Consider the following 15429-nt stretch of genomic DNA (forward strand, 5'->3'; position numbering starts at 1 on the left):
GCAATAAGTCCATCCGTGAAATTTCCTTGCTACTAAATATTGCACGGTCAACTGTTAGCAGTATTATAACAAAGTGGAAGCAACTGGGAACAACAGCAACTCAGCCACGAAAAGTGCTAAAATACACAGTGCGCAGAAGTCGCTAACTGTTTGCAGAGTCAATAGCTACAGACCTCCAAACTTCATGTTGCCTTCAGATTAGCACAACAGTGCGTAGAGAGCTTCATGAAATGGGTTTCCATGACCAAGCAGCTACATCCAACCTTACATCACCAAGTGCAATGCAAAGCTTCGGATGCCGTGGTGTAAAGCACGCCTCCACTGGACTCTAGAGCAGTGAAGACATGTTCTCTGGAGTGACGAACCATGCTTCTCTGTCTGGCAATCCAATGGACGTGTCTGGGTTTGGCAATTGCCAGGAGAACGATACTTGCCTGACTCCATTGTGCCAAGTGTAAAGTTTGGTGAGGGGAGATTATGATATGGGGTTGTTTTTCAGGGGTTGGGCTTGGCCCCTTAGTTCCAGTGAAGGGAACTCTTAAGGCGTCAGCATTCCAAGACATTTTGGACAATTTCAGGCTCCCGAATTTGTGGGAAGAGTGTGGGGATGGCCCCTTCGTGTTCCAACATGACTGCACATCAGTGCACAAAGCAAGGTCCATAAAGACACATCAGTGCCTGACCTCACAAATGTGCTTCTGGAAGAATGGTCAAACATTCCCATAGACACACACCTAAACCTTGTGGACAGCCTTCCCAGAAGAATTGAAGCTGTTATAGCTGCAAAAGGTGGGCCAACCCAATATTGAACCCTATGGACTAATACTGGATTGCCATTAAAGTTCATGTGTGTAAAGGCAGGCATCCCAATACGTTTGGCAATATATTGTGTGTGTGTGTGTGTGTGTGTGTGTATATATATATATATATATATATATATATATATATATTTATTTTGTGCATAAAAGTCACATATGATTATTGATTTTGTGAGCAGTAATCAAGTAGAGTTTGCTGATCTACAGGGGGATCGGCATACTTTGCATAGAGATAAGAGAGAAAGCACCTCTAAGTGCAGTAGGAGCAGACATTTATTAACCTAATCGTAAAATCACTCACATTGTGGACACGATAAAAAAAGCTCATCTGGTAAAACAAAGGACCCAACGGTGTCTGGATCCTTGCCAGGAGTGTCTGCACCAGGCACTGGGGGAGACTAGAGATGGTGGAGGCCGGCCAGCGTGTGTCTCCAAATCTCAGAATAACCAAAAATTTGTCTGAATATAGATTTGGACTGAAACGAATTGCATGTGTCCATTTGGCTGTACCTTCACAATGGAGTAGGGTGGAGATGCTCAGATTTCCATATTCCCCCATTGGCATTGGTTGGTGGTGTCTGCTGGTACATCATGGACTTTTGATTTTCAAACTTGCAACAGATGGCTGCCATTTATTATCATATCTAGACATGCTACCCTACATATGATAGCGCTGGGGACTGGTGATTGGTCACCAAGACACCAAACATTGCCGTATAGGGGACAGGGAAGTGTGTCCACTTTCCCCATAACCGGGATATTTGGGGATTTCAGGGGGCTCCAGTAGCATTGGGAGAATGGTTTCCATAACTCAGAAGGTAAGGTCTGGTACGTTATGTAATACTAAATGTCAGTTACCTTTGCTCCATATGATTTTATATGATGCAGATTTTAATTAAAATGTAGCTGTAAACTTGGCTATTAATATTGCAGCTGGAGAATGAACAGTTGTTGCAATTTATGCATATTTCCAGGGCTGTGCCAGGTACAGTATGTACACTTCTGTTCAAACCCAAAATTAATTCTTTATAAGTTTTGTTCACAATGTAGCAGATAATTCTTGTTATGTGCTGTATCTGCTAAACCAAAGGTTCTTAACTGGAGTTATCCATAGCAAATGATGGGGGTATGACTGCATCTCTGAATAAATGAAAAAAAATTCAACCCAGATTCTGTGCATTATTGATTCTAAAACAAAGTGGAGAAAAGGCCTTGAAAAGGTGTTGGATGACATGTAATATGGCCAGTAATTGTACCTCGATTCCATATTTGATTGCTTAAAAACAACAGCAATAATCTCACTAGTTAGAGCTAGCTTGTGCTGTGGTGTGCTGTTTTTTTTTTTATATAAATACATGTAAAATATTATTATGAATTTTATTCAGCTCTTCTGTTCCAAGCTATCATATGTAATGTAAAAGGCTATTGACATATTTTTACTTTTCCCCAAAAATACTGATGGTGATTAGGAATGGGCTCAGGTATGTTCCTGCATGAGTCCAAACCAGCCTGAACTATCCTGCCAGGAAGCTATCATTGCTGAAAGCCAATCATAAGCCAATCAATGTGCTGTCATCCACTTTCCTTCTTGAAGTTTCCAAAAACTTTGCGCTACTATACAACAGCAACAGACATTCAGGATATATGCTGCTTTAAAATGCATCCCCGTAGCCTGGGTACGACAGGACAGTTTGGTAAGTAACAATCTTAGCGTTCTGCTAGGTTTATCTATAGCCTTTTGAATGAAGAAACCAATGAAAGAATTATGTGGAAATTGTGGAATTAAGCAAATTCACACTTGTTTCAGGGGTCTGCTTCACTGAAAACAAAAGCAAATTACAACTGGGAAAAAAGCATCTGACTGCTCGAGTTGTATCTCTAGCCAAAACTTTTTTCTAGTTTATTTGGAAAGAATGAGGAAGGGTTAAATCCCGTCAGGTTTTGATTGCTCCCTGTTGGGGAGGTTAACCCTCTATACTTAACCGGTTGGCTGTTGTCACTCAAACAGGAGTATAGGGAGATTCTTTTCCAAATTCCTGTTATGTCTTCAGCAGAGGATGCAAGGGGATATCAACCCTATGTATTAAACACAGAATTGTATATCATTATATAGAAATGAGAAAATTCTGCTTCATGTGCCTCGGATATTTCTTCTTTTCCTTGTGATTTGTTCTGGAGCTGAAGATACTCAACTAATTCCAAAGTCCAGTGGCTATAACAGATGGTTCTTAACCTAGGGTCACGTAAAGCTCTTAATGCCTGTGATCCTGTTAAATGTGAGAATCTTTACCTAAAGAACACACTGTATGTGTCACAGCGTCAAAGTACTTCATGTTGACTTCTCCATGGAGGTGGTGCAGCAATTATCAGCCTGAAAAGCTGCTATGTGGCATCTTCATTAGAGAGAATTATATAGACAAATCCAAGCCATTTCCTTTGAAGTATAGCGAGCCCAGTTATGTATCAGATTTGCATTCCATTGGCAACATGAAACTAATCTTGTATTGACAGCTTTCTTATTTTGACCATCTTGCTATTAATAATTTCGAATTTGGGAAGTTGACAGAAAGAAGTAGGGCATTTTTACACAGGGAAGATTCATTCTGATCATCAGGGGATCTGTGAGGTTTTTTTTTTTAATATTATATTTTTATTAATTGCTCCTTGATACAATCTACTTTAATCTACTTTATAACAAAACGTCATATAATACACTTTCTTCTTACATTTATCCCCTCCCTCACCCTCCGTTATCCCATTATCCTCCTGTTCTTTTCATTTACTTCTTAGTCTTCTAGTATCCTCCTACTAAACTTATCCATTCTCTTATCCTTGTTCCTTCTCTCCTATCCTACTTTATATTCTTATTTCTGTTACTTCACTTTCTTTACACTCCACATCTTCTAAATATCTTTTTGATCTTTTAAAATCATACCAGCTACCCCAAGACTTTTTACATTTTTCATTTTTGTCCTCATCCATATGGTATAGTTCCTCCATATTATTTATATACTCCACTCTAGTTATCTAGTCTTTTATTTTCAGGGGCTCTGTTTCTTTCCAAAATTTAGTAATAAGGCCTTTGGCTGCATTTATTAAACAATACAATATCATGTTCTTATAGTGCTTCACGGAAATCTCAGATATGTGAAAAAGGCAAATCCCCAGGTCTAGCGGTATACTAATCTTCAGTATCTCCAGTATTTATTGAATTATCTCCCACCAATACCCTTGTATTTTGGGGCAAAGCCACCAAATGTGTGCCATTGTCCCCTTATTCCCACACCCTCGCAAACACATAGGCAATACCTCTAATCTTTGTTCATGTGCTACATTAGGTGTAATGTACCATCTTACAAGACATTTCTAATTCATTTCGACTGTGTTCATATTCACCACCCCATGTGTTAATCTGAACAGTTTATTTTTTTGTTGCTCATTCCATTTTGTTCCGAGCTCCTTTTCCCACTTATCTATGAACCCTTGAGAATCTGATCCATATATTTCCATAGGGATCCTATAGATTCTTGAAGTAGCATGTTTTTGTATTTTGTTTAAACTAGACATATGCTCTAAAGTATACATATCCTCGTCTGTCCGTAATGGTTGCGGGAGCTTTGCAACAAAATGTCTCAATTGATAATATTGCCACTCATCTAATATTGAAAATGTTTCTTTCTTATTTTTTAAATTGTGAAAAGAACATAATTCCCCATTATTTACAATATCTTTCAAACGTGTATTATTATCTTTTTTTCATTTTCCCGAAATACTTTCATTCCCTGGTGGGAAAAATGTTGTTCCCACCAATGGAATCATAAGTGAATTATACTTCCATTCCATTTACTTATGTAATACATCCCATACCCTCAATACATTCAGTGTCTAATTACTAGTGCCTTCATCCAATGTGCGAAACTCGTGTGGTAACAATATAATCCTATCTCATTGTGCTTTACTTATCATATTCTCCATTTTTACCCAACTTTTACCCTGTGTATTGTATATACAATCTCCTATTCATGAAAATAACACTGAAATATAATATCACCTAAAATCTGACAAATATAGTCCCCCTCTTAGTTTATTATAGCTCAAAGTTTCATATTTAACTCTTGTTTTTTATTGGCCCATATATATCTGAGTATCATTTTTTTAAGGATCACAAAAAAAAACCTTGGTAGTTGTATTGGGAGCACATTAAACTTATATAAGACTTTTGGTACTATGATCATCTTTATCATATATATACGACCTATCCAGGGGGGATCTGCTGATCAGAGCAGAGTGGGTGGATAGCACATTTGTGTCCGCTCAGTATCTACAGAGCAGACATGGGCAGAGCCCGCTCTGCTCTGTTGGCAGCCATTTACACCCAGCTACCTTCAATCCACTCTGCCTAATGGAAGAGTACTCTCTTGTTTTTATTTTTAGTGGGCCTGATCGGACCCAAGGGAAGGCGGGTGGAAATGTTCACAAATCCATTTAGACTCACCTGTCCATAGGGATGACTGAACCTTCCATTCAGGTCTGCCTGAAAAACTGACAGGTTGACCTGATTGGAACACCAATCTGAAAGGGGCCTTAGGCTTCCTGCACACTGCTGCCTAAATACTAAGCCAATGTGCCCATACACACTGGTGTATTTAGGTTTTTTGATGCCCTAGACAACACAAAAATCAGACACCCCCTGGCAGAGAGAGCCTGACACCGACCAACACCAGACCCCCTATCCCCCCCCGACCACCAACAACACCCTTGCCCCCCTCACCTGAGAGAGCATTCCACTAACACCCCCCGCTGCAGCAAAGAGGAAGATACTCACCTTCACAGCTCCGGACATCCCCGGGAATGAGAGTAAGGCTCTGCATACACCTTCAAGCATCCCACAACCTCTTTCGGATCCCACGTGGTTCCATGCCACATATCCTTTGCCACATGTCCCTTCTTCCTGGGAGGGTGCTGCCCGCCCTGAAAAATGCCACCCTAGGCAAATGCCTTGTTTGCCTTGTGGTAAATACGCCCCTGCGTACACACAGGCGTATATACACGTGCTGTGTATAGATGAGTAAAAAAAAATACAAAAATATGAGTTGACGGTCATTATTTTATGTACATACGCATGCAAATATGCATGTAAAATGTTGATTTGAAGTAGTTAAAATTCCATTCTGAGAGCTAGAATTTTAGGCTTCGTTCACATGGCCATAAAAAATGAACTGATGTCATTACACGTGTTTTCTAGGAAGAAAGTTCCTGCCTAATGATTATTGCATATAGATGCATTTAAACACATAAAGACGCATAAGCATGCATAATGATAATTTACTTTTCTCCTTTGTTTAGACTTAATGTACACACTTACAGACGCGTATACATCTGTTTATATGAACAAGTGCGTAAAGTGCATGTTCTTAGACATAAACTTTTGGATTCTGTGTTACGGATTTGAATGCAGTGCATGTTTATGCACCTGTGTGAATGGGTTCATTGAAAACAATGCAGCTGTGTTCAGATCTGTAATTAAAAACACTTGTGTATGCATTTTTTTATGGCTCTATTAATGACACCTTACTCAGGAACACGCACAAATATGCGCACAATATGTGCAAGAAATGTTGGCCAGGAATACTGCTATTCAAAGTACCATGTGCAAGTACCCTAAGGCTAGTTGCACACGGGCGTAAGAATTTACTAATGTTTATACCCAGGATCTTGTTGACAAAAAAATCCTGAGTAAAATGTTCCATAAATACCTCACACAAAGGAATGTAAGTGTATACAAGCATAACATTCTTCTTCATTGCCAGTATTGAAATATATGCATATGCAGTGGGTATAGAAAAGAATCATCCCTCCCCCCTTCCTTAAAATAATCATATTTTGTTGCTTTGCAGCCTGAAATGAAGACAGACATAATTTTTGTTTTATCCAGCTGTATTTACTCAACTTATACCATCAAAGTGAAAAATATAACACCAACATGTCAGAAAATGTTTTTAAAAATTCCAAAACAGAATCACTGAGTTGGAAAAAGGATCACTTCCACCTACAAATTACTTGTAAACTCAGTCAGATGTAGCTAATCACCTTCTTAATGGACCACAAAGCCATTTGGCTTTCAGCTTTCCTGCAGCATTTCAGTCCCTGGTATTGCAATTGAAGCAATGATCATCTATGGGTAGCAAGGCACTGTCAAAAGATCTCCAGGATAAAGTTGTGGACAGGCACAAACCAGGAAAACATTTCAAAGGCTTTATTAATGCCTAGAAGCACAGTGAAGTCTATTATTAAGTGGAAGGTATTTGGTACAACACAGACCCTCACTGGATCAGGATGTCGCTCCAAACTGGATGAAAGAGCCAGGAGGAAACTGGTCAGAGAGACTACCAAGAGGCCTACAGCAACTCTTTAGCAGCTGCAGGAATTTATGACAGAGTGGTAATTGTGCGCATGTGACAACAATATCACAAATTCTCCACAAATGTGGCTTGTCTGGGAGGGCTGCAAGACAAAAAGCCACTCCTCAAGAGACATGCAGTCACCATTGAGTTTTGCCAAAACGCACCTTGAGGATTCTGAAGCCACATGCAAAATAGTGATCTGGTCAGATGAGACTAAAATTTAATTATTTGGCCTCTACATTAAATGATATGTCTGGCAGAAAATCAATTCAGCTCACCATCAAATAACACTATTCCTACAGTAAAGCATGGAGGTGGTAATATCCTGGTATGGGGTGCTTCTCTACAGCAGGGACGGGAGCACTAGTCAGGATAGAAGGAAATATGATTGGGGCAAAATACCACCGCAATCTTAAGAAAAATATGCTGCCCTCTGCCAGAAAGTTGCCAATAGGAAGAAGGTTACCTTCCAACACGAATGACCCAAAGCACACAGCAAAAATGACCACACAGTGGTTGAAGGAGAAAAAGGTGGATGTCCTTGCATGGCGTAGTCAGAGCCCAGACCTAAATCCCATTGAAAATCTGTGGAATGACTTGAAGATTGCAGTCCACAAACGGTCATCATTAAATTTAACTGTATTTGAGCAGTGCAAAGTAGAGTGGGCAAATATTGCAAAGTCTAGATGTGCAAAGTTAATAGAGACATATCCCAACAGACTAAAGGCTTTAATTAAAGCAAAAGGAGATTCAACAAAATACTGACACAAGGGAGTGATCCTTTTTCCAACTCAGTGATTCTGTTTTTGATTTTTTTTTTTTCTTACATGTTGGTGTTATATCTTTTACATAGATGTTATAGGTTGCACTGAGTAAATACAGCTGGATAAAACAAAAATTGTGTCTGTCTTTATTTCAGGAGGCAAAGCAACAAAATTTGATTATTTTAACCAGTTCCTGCCCGGCCTATAGAAGAATTACATCCTCCCGGGTTGCCACCGTGCGTGCACTCACAGGACCGCGCTGTGGCGAGATCTGTCACCAGCTGTGTCCATAGGACACCGCCGATGACCAATCTGTGTACCTGCCTGTTGCCAGTACCATACGACCACTGCGACCAAGGTCACATGACAATTGTAAACAAATGGATGGTTCCTTTCATGCCATCCATTGTATACAATTGTGTTGTTAGCTGTGATTGGTCACAGTGATCACATGTACAGACTGGGCCAATCACAGCTTATCTGTGTCATGCCATTAGCTGTGTCCAACCACATCTAACCACAACAAAAAAACAATGAATTAATGGATTTCATTCAGTTAAATGCTTTCCTACAGTAGTGAAATTTACTGCTATAGGCAATAATAATGTGTAAAAATAAACACTGATCACTTCCCCAGAATAGTACAATGTTCCTATGGCAACATTATATTACTCTGGTCACAATGCCTACAGGGCACTCTTACCCCTTTCCTGCCCAGGTCAATTTTCAGCTTTCAGCGCTGTCACACTTTGAATGACAATTGCGCGGTCATACAACACTGTACCCATATGAAATTTTTATCATTTTATCATTTAGACAGATAGACCTTTTTTGGTGGTATTTAATCACCTCTGGGTTTTCTATTTTTTGCAAAATAAACCAAAAACCACAGAAAATTTTGAAAAAAATAACTTTTTTAGTTTTTGTTATAAAATTTTGTGAATAAGTGATTTTTCTCTTTCACTGATGTGCGTTAATGAGGCTGCAGTGATGGGCTCTGATAGGCTGCACTGATGGACACTGATAGGTGGCACTTCTGGGCACTGATGAGGAGGAACTGGTAGGTGGCACTGATGGGCATTGACAGGCATCACTGATGGGCACTGAAAGGCAGCACTCATATATGGCACAGATAGGTGGCACTGATAGGCAGCACTGACTGGCATTGATAGACGGCACTGGCAGGCGGCACTGACTGGCACTGTTAGGTGTCACTGATAGGCGGCACTGACTGGCACTAACAGGCGGCACTGACTGGCACTAATAGGCGGCACTGACTGGCACTGATAGGTGGCACTGAAAGGTAGCTCAGATGGGCACTGATATGTGGCATTGATGTGCACTGGTAGGCACTGATATGTGGCATTGATGTGGCACTGATGGGTTCTGGCAGGTGGCATGGATGAGCACTGACAGCTGACACTGACAGGTGGCACTGCTGGGGCTACACTGATCATCACTGCTCTGATGATCAGTGTAGATGTCCCCTCTGAGGGATGCCGATTACCGTCTCTCCTCTCCTCTCGAGCTGTCAGCGTGACAGCTCGTGAGGAGAGAAATGTCGATAACCGACATTTCCCTATTTACATGCGATCAGCTGTGATTGGACACAGCTAATCACATGACCGAGCCGTCATCTTCGGCTCTTCCCGTTGATCGGTGATCCGCCGTGTCCGAGGGACACAGCGCACCGCCGATCGCCGCGCTGCTCGCTTCCAGAGCAGCGCATGCGCGTTTAGAATAGGAGGACATCATATGACATCCTCCCAGAACGAGAGAACCGCCTTGCGCCCGTCATTACCTTATATGGCGGGTAGGAGGCGGTTAAAAAAAAAAAAAAGATGTAATAAAAAAAAAATTACAGAAAAATTACAACCTCAAAAAACTCAACATGCCTCTTACTAAATACCGTAGACTGTCTACTTTCCAAAAAGGAGTAATTTAGAGGATATCTTTGCTGTCCTGATATTTTTAGGCCTCAAGACATCAGATTGGCTGTCAGTACATTAGGATTGATAGATTTTCAGCTGTATAACATAGTGTATGGACTCTCCTACAGACTAAATAATATACACTAATTTGGGTTATTTTCACCAAAGAAATGTAGTAGAATACATTTTAGCCTAAATTTATGAAGAACAATTATTTATTTGTGAAATTTTATAACAGAAACAAAGAAAAACCTTTTTTTGGTCAAAATTTTCTGTCTTTTTTTTGTTATTTAAAAAACCAAGTGGTTATTAAATACCACCAAAAGAAAGCTCTATTTGTGTGAAAAAAAAATTATAAAAATTTAGTTTGCTTACAGTATTGCATGACCGCGCAATTGTCATTCAAACTGTGAGAGTACCGAAAGCTGAAGATTGGCCTGGGCAGGAAGGGGGTAAAAGTGTCCGGTATTGAAGTGCTAAAAGGGGGCGGAGTGTTTTTATACCCACTGTAAACGCACATAAACGTGTGTATGCTCTTAAATTACTATATTCAAATGTAATGTTTCGTATTTTTGTTTTAGAGCTCTTTACTCATTGCTGTATTAATGATCTTTTCACAGCTGAGTGTTTTTTCCAGGTAGCCTTAGAATCTTCAAGGTGGCAAAGACTGCATGTGGCCATTCTTGAGGAGTGGCTTTTTTTCTTGCAAACCTCCCATACAAGCCACATTTATAGAGAATTTGTGATATTGGGCTCCATTCACAGAAGCAGATCGCATGCAATATTTAGGTGTCTAGACACATTTTCCCTAAATATCTCACGCAATCCCGAAACTGTCAATTCACTATACCATGTTGTGGTATTTACCGCAAAATGCTCAGTAAATGCCGCATGAAAAGGCATAAACGTCAATTCACAGATGGAAATCAATAAATACATGCATGCAGTAATTAAGTAGTGGTCCAGGCATGCAGTATTTAAGAAATGTAAAAATATAATAGCCAATTCTAAGTAGTCTCTGCTTTTTTGGATCAGTCCTCTCAACAGTAATGCATAGAAACCTAAATATGGAAATCACTGGGGTTGATTTACTAAAGGAAAAACTTTTTTTAGTTTTGTATAGAGTGGAGGTGGATTAAAACACCTGTCAGGTTTTTATTGTTGTTTGTGTCCCCCTCTCCTATTTACCATTGACCACTTTAATTGAAAGTAAACGTAAAAGAAAATCATAAAGTCTGGGCTGTACCCAATGGGGACACAGATGGCAAAAAATAAAAAAAAAGTGACAGGGGTTATAACCCTCTTTTACTCTATCCAAAATGAAAAAAAAAAGTTTTGCCTGTAGTTCTAGTTTAAGGCAAATACACTGTGCAATTTGCAAGTTGCTCCAGAGCTTAGTACATGAGGTAAAGCTTTCCTTTACAAAGGATACCCAATCACATGCAAGGGGAAAACAGCATTTTTGCTTGCACATGATTGGATAATGGAAGTCAGCAGAGCTTCCCCTCATTTACTAAGCTCTGGAACAACTTCACTTGCAAAGTGTTCAGTCTATGTACCTTTAGTAAATCCGCTCCAATACTTTTAGTAAATTCACCCATTACATGTAGTAAAATATACATATTTTCTCCTGTCGCTTCGCCAGATTTTTAGACACTTTTATGTGTATATACAAGCATATACATCATATGTCATATACAGCGGGTAATATAAGTATTGAACACATCACCATCTTTCTCAGTAAATATATTTCTAAAGGTGCTATTGACATGAAATTTTCACCACATGTCGGTAACAATCCATGCAAACCAAAACAAATACCGTATTTTTCGCTCCATAAGACGCACCTGACCATAAGACGCACCTAGGTTTTAGAGGCAGAAAACAGGAAAAAAAAATTCTGAACTAATGGACTGCAGACATAGTACAGGAGATGACCAGAGACTGCGGACAGCACAGGGATGACCAGAGACTGCGGACAGTACAGGAGATGACTGCTGACCTTTGGGGAGGTGGGGAGCGGGTACCTGAATTTGACAGGTACCCACTCTTACTTCCGCGGAGTTGTTCTTTGATCTTACCTGTTCCTCTATCCAGCCGCGTAGTGTGGGCGCTCGGCATGACAGCCGGGTGCCCAGTGCACATGAGCGAGAAGCACATGCGCTTTGTGATTGGTCCAGCGGCTTCTGGGATCTGTCATGTGTCCCAGGTACCGCCTTACCATTCACAAAAAGCACCGCTTCTTGCGCATGCGCACTTGGCACCCGGCTGTCAAGCCCAGCGCCCACACTACAGAAGCCGGGAAGACAGCGCGCCGCTGGATAGAGGAACAGGTAAGGTCAAGGAACAACTCCGCGGAAGTAAGAGCGGGTACCTGTCAAATTCAGGTACCCGCTCCCCACCTCCCCAAAGGTCAGCAGTCATCTCCATAAGGTCCCGCTGCAGAGCTGAGCGGCTGGCCTGGTATTCTGACACGGTGGCAGTGGAAATACCGGACCGGCCGCTCCATATTCGCTCCATAAGACGCACTGACATTTAACCCCCTTTTTTTGGGCGAAAAAAGTGCGTCCTATGGAGCGAAAAATACGGTAGGTTTAGAAATTAAGTTACGTGTAATAAAATGGAATGACACAGGGAAAACGTATTGAACATGCTAACTAAAATGTATTTAATACTCCCGTACAAAATCCTTTGTTGGTAATGACCGCTTCAAGATGCCTCCTTTAGTTCTTTCCATAGATTTTCTATTGGATTCAAGTCAGGTGATTTGGCTAAGCCATTCTAGCAGCTTTATTTTCTTTGAAACAAATTGAGAGTTTCCTTGGCTTTGTGTTTGGGATCATTGTCTTGCTGAAATGTCAACCCTCGTTTCATCTTCATCATCCTGGTAGATGGCAGCAGATTTTTATCAAGAATGTCTTGGTTCCTTTTTCCATTCAGCCTTCCTTCAATGAGATGAACTCCAAACTTCACTGTTGGGATGGTGTTTTTGGGGTGATGTGCAATGCCATTTGACCTCCAAACATGGTGTGTATTATGGCATCCAAAGAGTTCAATTTTGGTCTCATCTGACCAGATTATATTCTCCCTGTATTTCATAGGCTTGTCTAAATGTTTTGCTGCAAACGAGCTTTAACATGCTTTTTCTTCAGCAATGGAGTCTTGCATGGTGAGAGTGCATACAAGCCAAGGCGGTTGAGTGCATTACTTATTGTTTTCTTTTAAACAATTGTACCTGCTAATTCCAGATCTTTCTAAAGCTCTCCACAAGTGGTCCTTGGCTCTTGGACAACTCTTCTGATAATTCTTTACACTCCTCTGTCAGAAAATTTGCAAGGAGCACCTGATCGTGGCGGTTTATGGTGAAATGATGTTCTTTCCACTTCCGCATTATGGCCCCAGCAGTGCTCACTGGAACATTCAGAAGTTTAGAAATCCTTTTGTAACCAATGCCATCAGTATGTTTTGCAACAATAAGGATGTGAAGGTCTTGAGAGGGCTCTTTGCAATTAACCATCATGAGATGATTCTTGTGTGACGCCTTTGTAATAAGACACCTTTTTATAGGCCATCAGTTGAGTCTGAACCAGCTGATATTAATTTGCACTGACAAGGGGCAGGATGGCTTTCTAATTACTGATAGATTTCAGCTGGTGTCTTGGCTTTCCATGCCTTTTTGTACCTCCCTTTCTTCACGTGTCCAATACTTTTTGTGTCAATCCATTTTATTACGCACAAGTTAATTTCTGAATTTATTTGTTTTGGTTTCTTTTTATGTATGGATTGCATGGGTTGTTACTGACATGTGGTGAATATTTCATGTCAATAGCACCTATAGAAATATATTTACAGAGAAAAATGGTGATGTGTTCAATATTTATTTTACCCGCTGTATGTAGTGGGATACTTTACTTTTTCACAATTATTTTTAGAGATATCTTCCAACTGACATTATTGATCTTTTTAGCTATCTGTAAGGGTTTAATTGTTCCCAGTGACCACAAGTGTAAGGAGCATTCTTTCCACTGACCATCACACTAACGTATCATGAGTTGTAGATATAGTCATTTTTAGCACTGGTTCCCTGAGACTGGAAAGTTATTTCAGGGGTTCCTCTTTTTTGAAAAGGTTGAGAAAGGCTGCATGAAAGCATAACTAAAGGCAAAACTTTATTTTTTATTTTGGATAGAGTAATGGAGGGTTAGCACCCCTGTCACTTGTGTTTTTCATTTTTTTGCCATCTGTGTTCACACTGGAATATGTTCTCTTTATTACTTTTCTGGGGACAGCCCAAAATTTGGGATTTTCTTTTTGTTTACTTTCAATGATAATGGTAAACAGGTGAAAACTAATAGGTGTGCTAATCCCTCTACACTCTATCCAAAACTAAAAAAAAAAAAAGATTTCTTTTAGCTATATTTCAATTAAACCTTTTCAAAATAAGTCATTTGCATTGCAGCCTCATCAGTGTATTACAAAGCAGATCTCCAATTTTCAGAACAAAGATTTTTTTGAGTAATACCTGTAGGCTGTGCACAAGTGTGTAGAGTGGTTGACCTCCCATTCTGCTTTCATGGAAGAAAGCTCCTAGTTCATTCGAGACACACACATGTGCAGTGCACACTCCACCCTATCCAAAACGAAAAAAAAGTTTGGTTATACATTTAGTAAATACCAAATATCTTTCTAAATGTCAAATATTGAATGAATATAGTATAAAAATAACACACATATATAAATACCCTTCTTCCACTAATACAAAATACAACATTGTATTTTTTATTGGTGGAAGAAGGGTATTTAGATAAGTGTTTGATTTTTTTTTATACTGTTTTCATTCAGATCCCTATGACTAAGTCGGATATGATGAAACGTGTCAGAGCGAGGCTGTGCGGCGACCGGAAGTGACAGAACCGGAAGTGACGTGGGAGCGCCATTATTTGGGATCTGGCGGTGGTGAGAGCATTGCCTTGATACCCACCAGTGTTTTTGAACTCACTGCATTACTTATGGACTCTTTATCTACTTATATTTTGTAAGTGGCTGTCTTTATAGCGATTAACCTCCCTGGCGGTATGATTATTTCAGATTTTTGGTGCTGAAAGCGGTACCATTTTTTTGCATGGAAATATGTATTTTTTTTATTGTAGGCCTGTAATTTAGGAATAACTCTCTGAAATCTGTCCGAACAAGAGTCTAGAAAACATTCCGGATATGATAAAACTTGAAACACGAAATCATAAATTATAATTGAATAAATACTCATAAAAAATAATAATATAATAATAATAAATTTAATTCAATAATATAATCAAACCAAAAACACTGAAATTTGAAATATAGCGCCAAGTTCGCACATCACTGAGCAAAGTCGCAAAATCGTTTTCAGTGTCTGATGACGAATTTCCCCCATGAATCATTATCACTCAATTCTGCAAGTAGTTCTGATTTACTATCGCTGTTCTCTAGCCGGTCTAAAACCGCTTTTGACCTAAAGGGACGCTTTTTGAAA

Source organism: Staurois parvus, unplaced genomic scaffold, assembly GCF_062004578.1.
Source record: "Staurois parvus isolate SC_StPar_1 unplaced genomic scaffold, SC_StPar_1.0 ptg000207l, whole genome shotgun sequence".
Lineage (NCBI taxonomy): Eukaryota > Metazoa > Chordata > Amphibia > Anura > Ranidae > Staurois > Staurois parvus.